This window comes from Symsagittifera roscoffensis, chromosome 5 (assembly GCF_963678635.1).
Source record: "Symsagittifera roscoffensis chromosome 5, txSymRosc1.1, whole genome shotgun sequence".
NCBI lineage: Eukaryota > Metazoa > Xenacoelomorpha > Acoela > Convolutidae > Symsagittifera > Symsagittifera roscoffensis.
In genome coordinates this window covers 11,406,177-11,424,393 of record NC_087066.1, presented here as the reverse complement: position 1 = coordinate 11,424,393, position 18,217 = coordinate 11,406,177, and the positions used below count along the sequence as shown (strand labels likewise).

General features: G+C 32.2%; 1 protein-coding gene across 1 annotated transcript in view; it reads right to left on the bottom strand.

Moving 5' to 3' along the window:
- The window catches only part of LOC134845822 (patched domain-containing protein 4-like), a gene marked incomplete in the record, with an annotated part of 28,359 nt that extends 21,451 nt beyond the window's left edge, over nucleotides 1–6,908 (bottom strand). Inside the window, 1 exon segment of the mRNA XM_063862903.1 lies at nucleotides 6,671–6,908.
- Nucleotides 6,909–18,217: the final 11,309 nt, after the last annotated feature.

The following is an 18,217-nucleotide window of genomic DNA, read 5'->3' as shown; positions in this document are numbered from 1 at the left end:
GATGCAAAAAAAAATATTTTTTATTTTGGGCCGATAACGTAGTCTACGCTGAAGTTTGTGCGCAAATTTTTTTTGCTAAATTTTCATATTTTCATACAATCAGACAATTTTAATCTGTCGAAAAATACGCCCTAATTTTTAACCTCGTTTTCTAGCCATACACAAAAGGTTACCGCTTCTAGTTATAACTCTCAGTGAAGTTTATTTCATCAACTCTCTTGGAAAATCTTCAAACGCAGTTCTTCTGTGCAATTCGCGCCAAATAGTCATGGAATTTCATGCAAATGAGAAAACTTGTTCAATGTGTTTTTTGGGAAAAAAACACAAATCGAAGCAAAAGCCAAATGATTCTTTTATGGAAAGAAGTGCTCATACAGTTTGATATATTGAAAAATGGTTGTCATGCAATTTCCTTTTATGAGAAAGTGCTTAACGTGTTGAGTTTTTGTATAGTTACGTGGAATTGTACGAAATTGTAAGATAAGCTTTTTTGTTCAACCCGGAGTGTTTACATATTTTTTTTATAAATATAAATATTCGTATATCAGTCGCAAAAGTATATTCATATCTTTTAAGACAGTTTATCCTAATATTTTATTCGACTTGCTCATCAATTTGTAATAGAAATTAAAAAACCACAATAGCGTCATGAGTAACTGGTGCTCAAAAAGCTTGATAAGTTATGGTCTAGTTAACAAAATTTAGTAAAGTTTGCGGGTGCTTTTTTTCAAGATTAAACGATTCTCTTAAAAGGATTTGTTTGCAGCTAGGCCTAAAACAGCAAGGTTTTAATTAAAAAGTACTCGATACTGTTTGATACAGTTTGATTACCTTAATACGTATAAATAAAAAGGAAAGTATCAGAAAATCATATAAGGCTCGTTTTTGCTATGCGGCCAAAAATGACTGAATTTTCTAATAGACGTTGAAAAAGAAATCAAAGTTTTAAGTCTCTGGAATAAATTTGAACAAATCATATTTGACCCAGATTTGAAAATAAAAAAAAGTATATTTTCTTGGCGTATAGCACTGGAATACCAAAAATTGAAAATAAAAAAATGTAGTCTTATCCGTAGCCCCCACCACCTCCCCCCTAAATTGTCATAAAATAGCACGTTTTTATTACTAAATTACGCATTAAAACACAATTTTCTTTCAAAAAATGCAGACTGAAAGACTGATCACATGTGGGAAAAGCTAAAATGGAGCATAGTTTTCTCATAACGGGTTCTTTCATCTTGCTTTTTTGTAGTTTTATAATCAAAAATAGGAGTCGAAACGTGTTTCAATTTGTCGTTTATTTCATTATTTTTACAATTTAGTAGATGTTAATTCAATGCTGCAATTTCAGCCAGGTTACAAGGTCAACAAAAACTCCACCCTCTTCTTTTCCGCACTATTTCCAAAAATCGAACAGAAAAATATACTCATTTAGGGGTTGTATAGGAACTTATAAATGAAAAATATTCAAAAAAACGTATTTTTTGAAATCATTTGCTACTAATGCTGATTAACAAATCATGATGTACTATAGATAGTGTACTACTGACCTTTTAGGGACTACATAATTGATTTCAAATGAGACAAACTGATTCGAAGAATGAAAAGGAGTAATGGAGGAAATCTGAGAGTGGTGTTGGCTGGGATGGAGGTACACCAAGTGCATTTACAGTTCAATTAGATAAACGTGTTTCCCTCCCTTGACTACCTGAACAGCGGTCGCTGAAATGTTGAACGGAATTAAGGACGCTAAGTCGAAAAATAGACAGACGATTTTATACCTTCAGAAAAAAAAAACAGGAAGTTCGTCAGCTTAAATATGTTGAGCAACCTTTGTAAATAGCACTGTCGTTTATAATTCACGAGTTGGTATAAGAAAGATTATACCGAAACTTTTGAGGGAAAAACTGTCACTAAGTTTAAGTAAAGCGGCACGTGCCAAAGTTAAAGACCACATTTTGTTTCAAATAACACAAGGTTGAATTGCAATCGGTCTTTTTTGCCCTGATTATGCTCCCGTCAGGTCAAAGTTCAAAGGATTTTCGGAGCTTTCAACGCGGTTTCACCCTCAAACTAGGAAGAATATATACCAATGTCGACCATCAAAAATTAATTTGTTATTTTGTTATTTCTGCTACTGCTTAAAACCCTTTCTGAAATGAGTCTGCTGTGTTTCCGTCTATTTAATAGCCAAACACCCCTCGATACGATAATAATTTACAATTTACGCTACCAGACCTATTCCGCTGCGCCAATTAAACACTCCACTCAAAATTTAAAAACAGGTGGCTTTTGTTTTCCATTTTTTGCACTTTAACTGCGATTTCATTGATTGCAAAAACAGCGCGCAAGATGAAATAAGGCTTTTTAATTGTCCTAACAATTTTCATTCAATGTCAAGGTTATAAAACATCATGCTGTTGCCTCTGTGGCTGCTACAAATGGCTACACTCAATAAATAACATCTTCTTACACGAGGTTTGATTTTCAGGTCAACTATCTTTTTCTTTTTTTTGTTCAAGTTTACACTTGTGACCACTAATCAGTTTATAGGTAAATGGTGTCAAAAAGTGGTTACAAAACTTGTAAATTGCAAATTGTGATTTGTCTGAAGAAAAACACACAATGAGAACAAATATTCCGTCACTTTCTTCGAAGTGCAAAACAATACATTGATTTGTTTTTTTTTATTAAAGTCGTCGAGATATCGCCAAAATAAAGTGAATGCATAAAAGTTTAACACTAGAAGCAAAATGCTCTTTAATTCTTTTAAAAACCGGAAGCTAATTAAACTGATGACCAAAGTTTTGAGGATTAGATATACATTTAAGTTTCTTCACTCGGGCAATAATTTGCTGCATGGGGGCTATTCTCATGGGCAAAAGACCGAATGGGCGAAGGACTCATGGGTGAAGGAACAAAAACAAAAACAGTCGAAAGTCAATTATTAAATGAATCAATTGTTTTTCAATTAAGAGGAAATAAAAGAAGCAATATTTAGCTTCTTTTATAACAAAAACCTTGAACAAAATACAATTTGTTTCAATTCGCCGGCGGTCAGTCACAATTTGAAAATGTTGTATATTTCTGCCGTTCTTATATTCGGCCAATATTAATACTAAGTTCCTAGAAATGTTTAATTTCTTTGAGATTTTCCTGTTTTCTTTCCAAATTTTAGAATACTGAAATCTGATTGGCTAATTTTTATTTTCGCCCAATCGGTCCTTCGCCTATGAGGGATTCCACCTTGCTGCATTGCTTACCGTCATTCAAATGGGACCAAGGGTAGATCTAGGATTTTCTCGAGAGGAAGGGCGAAATATATCGACTAAATTGATTTTCTGAACTCTCCTAGATCACTATAAAGACCCCATTTTGACCAAATTTTCTGCGCCGCAGGCAAAATTTTGAAAAAAAAACAGGCCAAAAAAAGGCGTTTTAGGCATTTTTTGAAAAATGTTGACAAAAAAATTGCGTTTTTTTGGCGCGCGTTCCCCCCTCAAAGCAAGTATATATTGGCGTTTTTAGAAAAATTTAAGGGTCCGTCACCAAAAATGGATATCTCAAAATAGTACAAAGAGGGATTCAAAAACTGTCAAAAAATGGCAATTAGGACTGATTTAAAAAAATTGCCGGTCTTACAGTTAGTGTTAGTGTTTTTAGTATTTACTTATAAAGTGTTTTTGGAGAGCGAAGAAAAATAATTGGGTCCACCTAAGAAAAAAAGGTTGACGAGGTTTCAAAAAATTGCGTTCCCACATCATGAAAACATAGGTGCCATCTCTCATTATAGATTTCATTAAACATTTTTCTGCTTCCAATAAACCCATACACTCGTTCAAATTAGCTTCAGTTGAATGAAATTTAGAAAAAGTTATGACCATCAACATGCCAAGCGTAGACAGCAAAATTAAACAAAGTGGTCAACTTCAAAAAACTTCATTTTCTCTGTATTTCTCTCAGCTTTTAGAAAATTTCTTTATGTGATTTTTAAAAAGGTGCATCGTATTTTGAATCGAAGTGCAAAATTTTTGCAGGAACTTGTAAGACTACCCTCCTTGATTGACAAGGGTACATTTTAATCTTTTCAATTAATTTTGTTTGTCGAGTTTTTTTTGTACTTCAGCGCCCGCTGGAAAAACCAGTGGCAGAGATCTTGAGGACTCAATGAGCAGTATCGAGTCCCTCCATAAGAACTGTTTTTGCATAAAAGGAGCTGAATGAGCCCCATCTTCAAAACATTGAGCTCCTAATTGAGCGCCATTGGGAATTTTTTCCATGATAACTTGCGTAACATTAGTACTAAAAATTCGGCAGGCTCGCTTTCTTTTCACGGAAGTTTTTTTTGCAAAATTATCGACTCGGGTATATATGGGTTGAATTTTGATGTCTTCTTTTGGGCGCTAGAAGAATCAAGGACGAAGAAAGATGAAAATGAATCGATTGTGTTCAGTCACAGGAGTTCAAACTACTGAAATGTTTCTTCAGAACCGCGTCGAGCTCCAAAGCCACTTTTTTGCAACTTTGAAAGAATAGAAGTTTTAAATCACTTAGTCTCAGTGATTATTCCACTGTTATAACATTTGAGTAAGCCGGCGGAATAATTGTCCTCCTGTTTTTTCTTCAGATTTTTTAAATGCCATTTTTAAATCGCTTCTTTTATATCTTCTGGTAGTGATGTTTCGCACTCGGTTTTTTAAACAGTAAGCTAGCTGCGACCAACTTTTGTAAAATTTTGAAGTATAATTGCATTGATATATATAAGTATTGCAGTTATATAATTAACGCGTGAAGTGTGAGCTGCAAATTGTATCCTTCCAAAATAAATTGAGGGTGGCAGTTCAGCTATATTTGTAAATTAAAACCAGCAAATAATATCATTTTGTATTAACATAGCGTGCCAGGAGACAAATCTTTAAAAAAGGAAAAAACTTTTTTTTTCAGTTTTTTGTTTATAAATGTTACCATTATATTAATTATGAAAAATTGTCAAACCAAAACAAATCAAATTCTAATCCTTATCTAAATAAAAACTATACTCAAACTCTCATATCGTTTCCCATAAGCCCGCAATATTCGCATCAGAGAAAAAATATGAAAATTTCGACAACCTTTCGACGTTTTTTAATTACTTTTTGCTAAATAAAGAAATCTGTGAAAAACTCCTGTATCTTAGAACTTTTCTAAGATACTTAGGAAATTTTTGCTATTATACATTTCTCCAATGAAAAAAGATCTAAAATAGTAATGTTTGTCCAAAAATCAAGAAAAATTCGCAAAATTTGTTTTGAATGTGTTTCTATATTTCAATAACAAGTTAAAATCAATTTTGGAAAACTTTTTTTATCAAACTTATGTATTTAAAATATTCTAGATAATGGTTATAATGTATCTATTTCAAACAAAAAATTTGCGAAACGAAATCTTTAATTATTTTTCAATGAATCTACTAATAGTTTCAAACCGCTCTATTAGCGGTTTGAAACTATTTTGGAGACAAAATCTCAACTTTGACGAATATTTTTCAACATTATTTTTTACCCAACGTACAACAAGTCGTGCTGTATGGTATGCATTACATATAGCTGCGGACGCATTGTACATGGGGTTCAGGTATATATCGACAAAATTTCAAATACCTGCAAAAAACAGCCTTATAAAATTATTGGGTTTTTCAGTAAACTGACGAAGCAAAAAAAAAGCTAACTATAGCCAGCGTGGCCAAAGCTGAAGTATGCGGCAGCAATGAAAAACATGTAGAAATTTTGAAATGAATCATTTTGCGGAAAAAAGCTAAAAATAAGGGTGAAAAATATTTGGCATAAATGCGATAGAACTGACATTATTTCACACGCAATTTTACGTACAAAATGATACGTTTCACACTTAGTAGAAAATTTTTGAACCAATTATAGCTAGCTTGAATTGAATTTTGAAAATTTCTGAATTGGATGGAATAGATTATATGTTTGTTTATCTACATGCAAGTCTAGCAGAGTTCAAAACAGGTTGATTAAATATAACTTCAAAATTGATCAATGCAGATCAGGTTTTGAAATATTAAGTAGCTCTCATCTCTTTTTTTTTTCAAGCAAGTCTAGCGTAAAAACATAAAAATAGAGTTAGAAACATATATTTTTTTTAATTTCAAATTTTGATCAATGCGGATCAAAAAATTTTGAAATATCCAACGAATGAATTCAAATTTCATGTTGTGAAATATCAAAAAGGTGGTTTTTGAAAAAGCAGCCAAAGAAAACAGTAACCAAAACCACTGGTCTTCTTTTGCAGCGCGAGGCCAGCGCAGAGGGCTCTTTAACCTCTGAAGTTTTTTGGAATTGGCTTGCTGATTGATTACAAAACACAATTCTAAATTTCCATAAAATTGAATGTTCTGGTCGATTGAGGAAATTTTTGGAAAATCAGTGAGTAATAAAAAACTCAGTTTTTCAGATATACAGAAATATTCACTTTTTTGACAATAAGTGGATCCAAATTTTAAAATCCAACGAAATAAACTGAACAGGCTGAAGACACATAAAGTTATCTTGAGGCAAACGAGAACCGTATGGTACAAAAAAAAACAAAGCCAGCGAGGACCATTTAAACAACCTAGTTTGTGCTATTTAAAAAGTATCTTCTGAAAAATGATTGTAGGAATAAATCTTACCGTCAGCAAATGGATAGGTAATAATTTAACTTTGGCTTTATAAATTTTAGACGTATTGCACAGGGCAAATTTGAAGCAACTTTTGTTTGTTTTAAGGTTTCAGACAATGGTTCTTATGCGAGATAATACAGCAAGTGTAACCATAAAGTCAATCAGCTGACGGCTCGACCTAACTGATAATGCCCACCTAAAAATAGACTTGAGTTTCCCCTTTTCTGAAAATACAACATTTCTGAGTTTCCCCTTTTGATGTGTGACATTAATTTCCCTCTGCAGTATTGTCACACTTGAATGACCCCGATCACAACAGTGAAGTAAACGAACCACCCACATAAAAGACATATTCGTTGCCGACACCTTTGTAAAACACGGGTAGTTGTTGTTATGTTTTTCCAGATTTTCGCTGCCGGAACTTTGCAAATGAAGGAGGTTCGTGCGCTACCGGGCATTCCAGGAAAAGTTGTCCGCCAAATATTGTAAATATTAGGAAGCATTGATTTGTGAAAAAATATTAAAAAACAAAGGTGAAATTAGTTAAGCATAAGTCTGATAGAATCGACAAAGTATCAGTGCAATTAAAGCGAGCATGCCGGGCGAAAAAAAGTTAATAAGCTATACAATATTTAACAGGAAGCTGAAGTTTTAAAAGGTAACTTCAACAGTGAAGATTTTTGTAAAATTTTGGAGCTTGAAAAGAACAAATTTTGACTAGTTTGGGACAATTATATTATGTGGAACTTCCAGTTCACTGTTAACATCTAGAGAATAAAAATTAACGAGTCTAACTCAAAAACTAATCCAAAATGATTTGAAACAAAGTAAATGTTCCAATCGTTTTATTAAAAAATCGGCATATTTAAACTTCGAATTTTGGTGTTTGTAAATGCTTTTGGATGAAAACCAAAATAAGCCTGCTTGTTCACCTTAATCGCACGAAATTAAATCAAAAATCTAAAAATTCAATCAAGCCTTTCTCAACACTAAATGTCCTTCGACTCACGACTGACCGGGCTTTAATATGATATATCAATTGACCCATTTCGATGATTTTTTGTGGTGCCTAATTTTCCGTGGATGAAAAGCTAGAAAAACAAAACGAGGCCAAAATTTTGTATTTTGTGAATTGTAAGCGGATTACGCAACAAGGACGTTCTCTTTAATCTTTCTCTGTTCTTTCGTATTCTTTCAAAACTTTAACAGGCTTTGAGACTTGTCTCTGGATTCCAAAGACCTGCGCCTATCCAGTCAACAGTTTAGTCTCAAAAAATTTTCAGTAGTGTTTTGAATTTTTGATAGTTTTGATTCTGAAAAAACGCTAAAAACTCAAAAAAAATTAAATTTACTCGAGTAATTTTTTTACGGCCCAAATTAAGCTATTGAAGCTTTTAAGCTGTTAAAATAACCCATTGTAAACCTGCTCGCTCGCTTTACTTACTCGAATTTAGACTATCAAAAAGATACTTTCTTCTATCGAAAAGTATTTGCAAAACTTCTGTATTCAGTTGAGTTTCAACTTTTATGTGCAACTTAAGCAGGTCAAAATTGCATGTCATTGAAGTTCATACCAATACAATTCAGCTAGTCATGATTTTGTAAAACAAACAATGACATAAAATGAAACTTCTTGTTTCATTTTTCATATATTTTTTGAAATTTAAAGCTTGCTGTGTTATTTTTATGTTGCTATATAGTTTTTTTTCTCAATTTTAGATTTTAAATGTGTACTCATTGTGGTATCAAAACCTCAAAAGCAAATAAATCTTACCGTCAATTATTGCTCCTCCAATTCTTGTTTGAGATCATTTTTGCAACTAATTTTCACAACTAATTTCCAGCTTTTCGCGACCAATTTTCAATATTTCCAAATTCTGTCTGCAGGTAAGCATTGGCAAATTAGTCACAAATCTCGTCCCGGGTAATTGATTGAAAAAATCTGGGATCAAAACCTTTTTTTGCGTCTCATTCGGAGTGTTACAGGTTTTATGTGATTGAGACCAGAAACATGCCAGAAATGATTTATTTGACCTACTATTAGTGCCGAAAACACTATCCAACATTATGCCGAAGTCCATCAATGAAAACCTTATCAGTTTTTTTACTGAGTGAAAGCAGATCTACAAAAATCATTTAGTCGATATAAAAACTATTGCGACTGAATCTCGATCTGCCAAAAAATGAAAGTGTAAAAACAAAAAAAATATTATCTGCGCGATTTAGTAAGTTTGAAAATCAATCAAGAACCGACGCGGGTAGTAAAAAATTGGATTCAATGACAAAATAAAATTTATTTATCAATTATTACAATTTAATTTGATGTAATACTTTTTATTATGAATACATACGCAATATTTTAGCTTTTCTATTGGCTATGTGAGAAAAAAAAAGCGATCAAGATATAACGTTTTAAAAAAATGAAGAAAAAATGGAAATAAATGAAGAAAAAATGAAAATTAATTTAGAATCCAGTATTGATCAAATTTTTGCATTGTCATCAATTGAATTAAGGGCCCCGATAAAACTAGGGGTACTTGATCAATATTTTTTTTATTCATATGTGATTTTTTTGATATTTGTACTGACGTGAGATGAATTGCGTTAATTTCAAATTTCGAAAATTAGATTTTACACAAAACCTAATTGGGTTTCTCTAAAAAAATAATGAAATGGCCGTTTACGTTCAGGAGATGTTTAATACAGCTTTTATCATTTTAACTCAATATAGAAATTGACAATGAAGATCTCAAGAAAAGTAGAATTGCAACCAGGAAAACTCTGAAAATTGGACTTTTCTTAAGGTCATACCGGATTTTCTACAAACAAAAGGATGCAACCGTTTAGGCAGAAAAATTTAAGCACCAGGTTCACTCAATTGAAACATTAACATCATAATTGGCGGGAAATGTTTGAGGAAAAAAACTTCCAAAATGTGATCAAAGATTTCCCAAAATTTTCTTTCGATCGAAACCGTAGCTGCGGAGCAGGAAGGTTCCCATAGCTTTTTTTCCGGTTGAACTCAAAATCTCACATTTGGCAACATAGTTTTCCAGAAGATTTAAAAAATGTGCAAAAAGTGCAAAAACGGGGAAACATCAAAAAAATCACTTTCGTCAAGGACGTAGCATTTTTATTACAAAAACTAGGGCGTTGGCGTTTTTGCGGAAAAAAAACTCGCAACCTGTTCCTTCAATTGAACGCCAAGCATCGAATTTTAGTAAAGTCGTTTTTGAGAAAGATCCAGAAAAAAAACAACTTTGACTTTTCGGAAAGGTGTAAAATTTTTCTGCAAAAAGGCGTGCCGGTTTATGCAACAAAGAATCCTACCACTTTTTTATTGAACCTATAATCTGAGAAAAGGACAAGATATTTATCAAGAAAAGTAACAAAATCACCGAGAAACGAATAAAAGTTCAAAGAACTCATTAAAAATACAAGCGAATAAAAGTCCAAAGGCCAAAATTTTTTGGGTGAGAAAAATTTAACCGCTTGCTCGAAAAAGATTTGATTTTGTCTAAAAGTTTTGTTCGTGCCACAAAACGAAAAAAAGTGCAAACAATTGGTAAAATTTTCCCTTCACACAATTTTTTGAAGGCTATAGACAGTGAGGTAAAGTATAAAAAAGAGACCAGAGGATTATGCAGGCACACAAAAGATCATGATATCTTTCCATTGATACCCTATTTTTGAAAAGCGGCTGAGTATTTTTGGAGAAAAAATCTGTTTTCGCAAAAAGTGAAAAGTTTTTTAAAAGCGTTTCAGAAAAACTCTATCCCAAGCATTTTTTTATAAAACCTGTTTTTATCCATCAGAAACTCTATAGTCGAACATATCAGGCAAGATATTTGATCTAGAAGCCCAGCTAAAGCTGGAAGTACATGATTGATAATTTTTGACTTTGCTGTACTGATTCATGATAAGGTAGGTTGTTTCAAAACTTCAAAAATCGGGCTTCATTCAAAATCTTAGTCGCTTCTCTAATAAAACAGAGTAAAATTTTTTGAGGATTTGCTAATTTTCTAAGAAGTCATGCAAACTTTAGGGCGTAGCCTTTGATGCACGGAGGCTTCCTACAACTTGCTCTTTCAATTAAACACTTGATATTAGATTCGGGCGGGTAGTTTTTCAGAATTTTCGAAATTTCATATGCAATTCGGTCTATGAAATAACTAATGAACTTTTTCACAGACCAACTCAGTGTGTGAATTAACTTGATTGGAAAAAACTTATTTTTTTAGCAAACCAATACTGTTTTTGAATAACTTGATTAAACAAACTTGAATGTTTACCATTAATTCGGTCAATGAAAAAATCTGAAGTTCTTAAAAGTTTCATAACTTGAACTGTTTCACAGCTCGAATTGCATGCATTGAAAAACTTTAACTTTTTCGCAATCCAACTCGTCAATATTAATTTTAGAAAAAATTTCAAAACTGGAGTAGCTTGCTTTAATTTTTTTAACCAAGGATTCGGTCAATAAATAACTTGAAAAATTTCATAGTTTTATAGCTTGAATAGTTTATTTCAATATTTTATTTTTTTTAGCAAACTGATATGCTCTATGAAATAACTTGAAATATTCCATAGCTTGATTAGCTTGCTTAAATAATTTAAGCTGTTCGCAAATCGATTCGGTAAAAAATTTAAACTTTTTGTCAACCTATTCGCTTAATGAAATGAATTGACATAATGAAATTTCATAGCTTGAATAGCTTGCTTAAGAAAACTTGCACCTGTTGTAGTACACTTCGCTCCATAAATTAACTTGACTTGAAGTTTTTTGAGGTTACATTGCTTGAACAGCTTGCTTAGAAAACTTTAAAATTTTGAAAACCAATTCGTTGTATGAAGAGCTTGAATGATTTCAATGCTCAAATGACTTCAAATAAAAAACCTAACTTTTTGCCATCTTTATGATTGATGAAATAAATTGAAATATTAAAAATTTATAGCTTGCATAACTTGTTTAACAACAACTTGAACTTATTGCGTAGAGTTTGCTCAATGAAGTAACTTTAAAAACTTTTAGGGTTACATCACTTGAACAGCTTGCCTAGAAAAAAAAAGTTTCCGCAAACCGATTTGTGGTATGAAATAACTTGAAAAGTTTTTTCGCTAGAATGGCGTCAAAACAAAAACTTAAATTTTTGCGAACTTAGTTGCTTCACTAACTAAATTGACATACAAAATTTTCGTAGTTTGAATAGTTTGCTTAAGAAAATTTTGAATTTGTTGCAGTTAAGTTCGCTCCATAAAATAACTTAAATTATATCGAAGTTGCATCGCTTGAATGGCTTGCTACAAAAATTTGAAAAACAGTTTTAAATATTTTCAATTTTTGTCGCTTCAATAGCTTGCCATAAAAAAAATTGAAAAATTTTTGCTGACTGATTTGCACTATGGAATAACTTGAAATATTTCAGAACTTCTTTGCTTGAATACCTTGCATAGGAAATTTTTTTCCTTTCATCGAATTGGTCTAAGAACAACTGGGAATACGGGTCTAAGAAACAACTTGACATATTTCAATTTTTCATTGCTTCAATAGCTTGCTTCAGAAAACTTATGTTTTTGCGAATTAATTCGCTTTATGGGACAGCTTGAAGCATCTCAAAGTTTCAACGCTTGGATTGCTTCAATAAAAAAAATTAATTTGTCCCCATTCATCCGCTTCCCTTCATGAAGTAACTTCAAATACTTCAAATTTTCGTCGCTTGAATGACTTCAAAAAAGAAAATTATTTTTTTTGCCGCCTTCAGGAAATTATTTGCAATCTTTCAAAGATTTATAACTGAAATGGTTTGCTTTGAAAACCCTAAAAATTAAGCAAAACGATTTGGTATATGTTTAAAAGCTTCATAGCTGGAAGAAAATTAATAGTTTATCGCTTGAATGGTTTCAACAGAAAAAACTTAATTTTTTATCTATTTGATTGCTTCATGAAATAACTTTAACCTTTTTAAAATATCATAGCTTGGATAAATTGCTCGGAAATGGTTTCGCAAACCTGCTTGTGTCTATGAAAAAACTTGAAATTTTTCAACTTTTGTTTTGCTTGATCAGCTTGCATTGGAACTATCGAAACCAAACTACGAAATTCTTCAAAGTTTTTTTGCTGGGTTCGTTTGATCAAACAACAATTATTTTTTTTGCAAGCCGATTAATTATTTGAAACGGGCTGGCTAGTAATTTTCCAATGATTCCTTTAAAATTTTAAAAATTAGTTTAATAAACTTTTGATTTTAAATTTGTTTAGAAATTGGCTGTGACAAAAATAAAAGTTTTCGGAAAATTATTTCAGGGAGTTTGAATTTCATTCAATAAGTATGCTGAGAACTGGTTTTTCTGAAAATTTTTGAGAAGCATTTTTTCCGTCCCAGCTAACATAGATTGTTTGAGAGATCGATTTTTGTCCCGAAAGTTTTTTTAAATAAAGAAAAATTTGGGTGCGTATTAGTTTTTTCTTTTTTTTCTCTTCTGTTTTCTACTAAAATAATCATCGGTTTCGAGAAAACTCGAAAAAAACTCTCAACTCAGTGTCGAGAAAAATGGTTTAAAACTTTTGATTTTTTGTTTCATTTCAAGCTAATATGCCATCGTGCAGGCTTAAAATAGCTTATCTAAGTTTTATTTCAGCCTTGAAAACTTGGTTCTACCCGAGCATAGTTAGTTTTTGGGGTTTTAGTGCCATTTTGAATATCAAAATTCTTACAAGTTTGAAAAAAGTCTGCAAAAAATTAAAAAAAAATGTGAAATTTTTAAAATTTTGTACAATACTTTTTGTCGTTTTCTTAGACATTTGTCTTCAACACTATGTTACAATCGGCTCATTCGACTATGAGCGTCAAACATGTCTTATTTCTTTTTTTTCTTTTAGATCTATTTTTTGCACCACACAGAAAAAATGACACTAATTTGGAAAAAAAAGAGTATTTATTAAGACTATGGTCGGATCATTCTGTGATTTTTGCACAAAAACCAGCTATCCTTGTTTTATGACTTTTTTAAATTGTGTGACTTTCGTTTTTTTTGTTGACTAGCCTGTGCATGCTATTTTTGCTACATTATGTTTATCATGCTATAATGCCATTCTATATTTGCTCGTTTTCTAGACTAAAAAAACTGCTGCTAGATGCACCCTGACTGCCAGAACAAATACCAGGGTTCTCAGACTGTTTATAAAGGCCTGTTGAGAGGGAAAATTCTGTAGTGTCTTTTGCTGTTTCATATCCGATTTTTTGGTTTCATTTTATTATGGACTGTTTCTTATAAAGTGATTTATTTGCTGGGTAGTCATAGTCCATGGAATGTTACAATAACTTGTTAATGTGAGGGTTATCCAATTTTTTATTTATAATGCTGGAAAATTAGGAGAAAACGAAATTTGCAATGAAAAAACATTTGTCTTTTAATTAGTGTATTTGGGTCCTTATATCCTGAAAAAAAAATGCAACAAAAATGAGTAGCAGGTTTGAGCCGATGGCTCCACAGAGTTGTTTTTGAGTATTTTGGTTAATTATCCATAACTTACATAGCTGATTTTTGCGAACGAATAAAGAATACAACTGACTTCAAATATCATTCCTAACCAATATAACGCAATTGTGTCGGTGGTATACCAACAGTGGCATGCCATTAAGCTGCGAAAAATACCATTAGATCAGGCCGAAAAGTAGGGTTGTTATGCAATATAAAAACAGATAGTCATTGGGATTATGCCATTCTTATGTAACGTTGATGTAATTTTGGCTTCAAGACATGGCGCGTTGTTGAGGATCCGCCTAGAAAAAACTTGAGATTGTTTTAGTGAGAATTTCCTACTTGAAAATTGACTGAGTCGGTTGTCAAAAAAAGTAAGAGTGCTCTTTTTATTAATCATAATAATTTTATTTTCAAGCCATGGATTTAAATGTACACACTTTGAAAAGAATCAAAAAACGCTACTTAGAGGCTACCAAATAGGCAAGCTGTAGCTTTTGCTTGAGATTCTTTTAGAGAGCATTTCCTACTTGAAGATTGACTGAGTCGGTTGTCAAAAAAAAGTAAGATGTGCTCCTTTTAGTAATCATGATAATTTTAATTTCACGCCATGGATTTAAATGTACACACTTTGAAAAAAAACAAAAAACGCTACTTAGGAGGCTACCAAATAGGCAAACTGTAGCTTTTACTTGAGATTGTTTTAGTGAGCATTTCCTACTTGAAGATTGACTGAGTCGGTTGTCAAAAAAAGTAAGAAAAGCTCCTTTTTTAAATCGTAATAATTTTATTTTCACGCCATGGATTTAAATGTACACACTTTGAAAAGAACCAAAAAACGCTACATAGGAGGCTACCAAATAGGCAAGCTGTAGCTTTTACTTGAAATTGTTTTAGTGAGCATTCCCTACTTGAAGATTGACTGAGTCGGTTGTCAAAAAAAGTAAGAAGTGCTCTTTTTATTAATCATTATAACTTTATTTTCACGCCATGGATTTAAATGTACACACTTTGAAAAGAACCAAAAAACGCTACTTAGAAGGCTACCAAATAGCCAAGCTGTAGCTTTTACTTGAGATTCTTTTAGTGAGCATTTCCTACTTGAAGATTGACTGAGTGGGTTTTCATAAGAAGTCTTAAGTGCTCCTTTTATTAATCATAATAATTTTATTTTCACGCCATGAATTTAAATGTACACACTTTGAAAAGAACCAAAAAACGCTACTTAGGAGGCTATCAAATAGGCAAGCTGTAGTTTTACTTGAGATTGTTTTAGTGAGCATTTCCTACCTGAAGATTGACTGAGTCGGTTGTCAAAAAAAGTAAGAAGTGCTCTTTTTTTTAATCATTATAACTTTATTTTCACGACATGGATTTAAATGTACACACTTTGAAAAGAAACAAAAAACGCTACTTAGAAGGCTACCAAATAGCCAAGCTGTAGCTTTTACTTGAGATTCTTTTAGTGAGCATTTCCTACTTGAAGATTGACTGAGTGGGTTTTCATAAGAAGTCTTAAGTGCTCCTTTTATTAACCATAATAATTTTATTTTCACGCCATGGATTTAAATGTACACACTTTGAAAAGAACCAAAAAACGCTACATAGGAGGCTACCAAATAGGCAAGCTGTAGCTTTTACTTGAAATTGTTTTAGTGAGCATTCTCTACTTGAAGATTGACTGAGTCGGTTGTCAAAAAAAGTAAGAAGTGCTCTTTTTATTAATCATTATAACTTTATTTTCACGCCATGGATTTAAATGTACACACTTTGAAAAGAACCAAAAAACGCTACTTAGAAGGCTACCAAATAGCCAAGCTGTAGCTTTTACTTGAGATTCTTTTAGTGAGCATTTCCTACCTGAAGATTGACTGAGTCGGTTGTCAAAAAAAGCAAGAAGTGCTCTTTTTTTTAATCATTATAACTTTATTTTCACGACATGGATTTAAATGTACACACTTTGAAAAGAAACAAAAAACGCTACTTAGAAGGCTACCAAATAGCCAAGCTGTAGCTTTTACTTGAGATTCTTTTAGTGAGCATTTCCTACCTGAAGATTGACTGAGTCGGTTGTCAAAAAAAGTAAGAAGTGCTCTTTTTTTTAATCATTATAACTTTATTTTCACGACATGGATTTAAATGTACACACTTTGAAAAGAACCAAAAAACGCTACTTAGAAGGCTACCAAATAGCCAAGCTGTAGCTTTTACTTGAGATTCTTTTAGTGAGCATTTCCTACTTGAAGATTGACTGAGTGGGTTTTCATAAGAAGTCTTAAGTGCTCCTTTTATTAATCATAATAATTTTATTTTCACGCCATGAATTTAAATGTACACACTTTGAAAAGAACCAAAAAACGCTACTTAGGAGGCTATCAAATAGGCAAGCTGTAGTTTTACTTGAGATTGTTTTAGTGAGCATTTCCTACCTGAAGATTGACTGAGTCGGTTGTCAAAAAAAGCAAGAAGTGCTCTTTTTTTTAATCATTATAACTTTATTTTCACGACATGGATTTAAATGTACACACTTTGAAAAGAAACAAAAAACGCTACTTAGAAGGCTACCAAATAGCCAAGCTGTAGCTTTTACTTGAGATTCTTTTAGTGAGCATTTCCTACTTGAAGATTGACTGAGTGGGTTTTCATAAGAAGTCTTAAGTGCTCCTTTTATTAACCATAATAATTTTATTTTCACGCCATGGATTTAAATGTACACACTTTGAAAAGAACCAAAAAACGCTACTTAGGAGGCTATCAAATAGGCAAGCTGTAGTTTTACTTGAGATTGTTTTAGTGAGCATTTCCTACCTGAAGATTGACTGAGTCGGTTGTCAAAAAAAGTAAGAAGTGCTCTTTTTTTTAATCATTATAACTTTATTTTCACGACATGGATTTAAATGTACACACTTTGAAAAGAACCAAAAAACGCTACTTAGAAGGCTACCAAATAGCCAAGCTGTAGCTTTTACTTGAGATTCTTTTAGTGAGCATTTCCTACTTGAAGATTGACTGAGTGGGTTTTCATAAGAAGTCTTAAGTGCTCCTTTTATTAATCATAATAATTTTATTTTCACGCCATGAATTTAAATGTACACACTTTGAAAAGAACCAAAAAACGCTACTTAGGAGGCTATCAAATAGGCAAGCTGTAGTTTTACTTGAGATTGTTTTAGTGAGCATTTCCTACCTGAAGATTGACTGAGTCGGTTGTCAAAAAAAGTAAGAAGTGCTCTTTTTTTTAATCATTATAACTTTATTTTCACGACATGGATTTAAATGTACACACTTTGAAAAGAAACAAAAAACGCTACTTAGAAGGCTACCAAATAGCCAAGCTGTAGCTTTTACTTGAGATTCTTTTAGTGAGCATTTCCTACTTGAAGATTGACTGAGTGGGTTTTCATAAGAAGTCTTAAGTGCTCCTTTTATTAACCATAATAATTTTATTTTCACGCCATGGATTTAAATGTACACACTTTGAAAAGAACCAAAAAACGCTACTTAGGAGGCTATCAAATAGGCAAGCTGTAGTTTTACTTGAGATTGTTTTAGTGAGCATTTCCTACCTGAAGATTGACTGAGTCGGTTGTCAAAAAAAGTAAGAAGTGCTCTTTTTTTTAATCATTATAACTTTATTTTCACGACATGGATTTAAATGTACACACTTTGAAAAGAACCAAAAAACGCTACTTAGAAGGCTACCAAATAGCCAAGCTGTAGCTTTTACTTGAGATTCTTTTAGTGAGCATTTCCTACTTGAAGATTGACTGAGTGGGTTTTCATAAGAAGTTTTAAGTGCTCCTTTTATTAACCATAATCATTTTATTTTCACGCCATGGATTTAAATGTACACATTTTGAAAAAACGAAAAAACGCTACTTAGGAGGCTATCAAATAGGCAAGCTATAGTTTTACTTGAGTTTGTTTTAGTGAGCATTTCCTACCTGAAGATTGACTGAGTCGGTTGTCAAAAAAAGTAAGAAGTGCTCTTTTTATTAATCATTATAACTTTATTTTCACGCCATGGATTTAAATGTACACACTTTGAAAAGAACCAAAAAACGCTACTTAGAA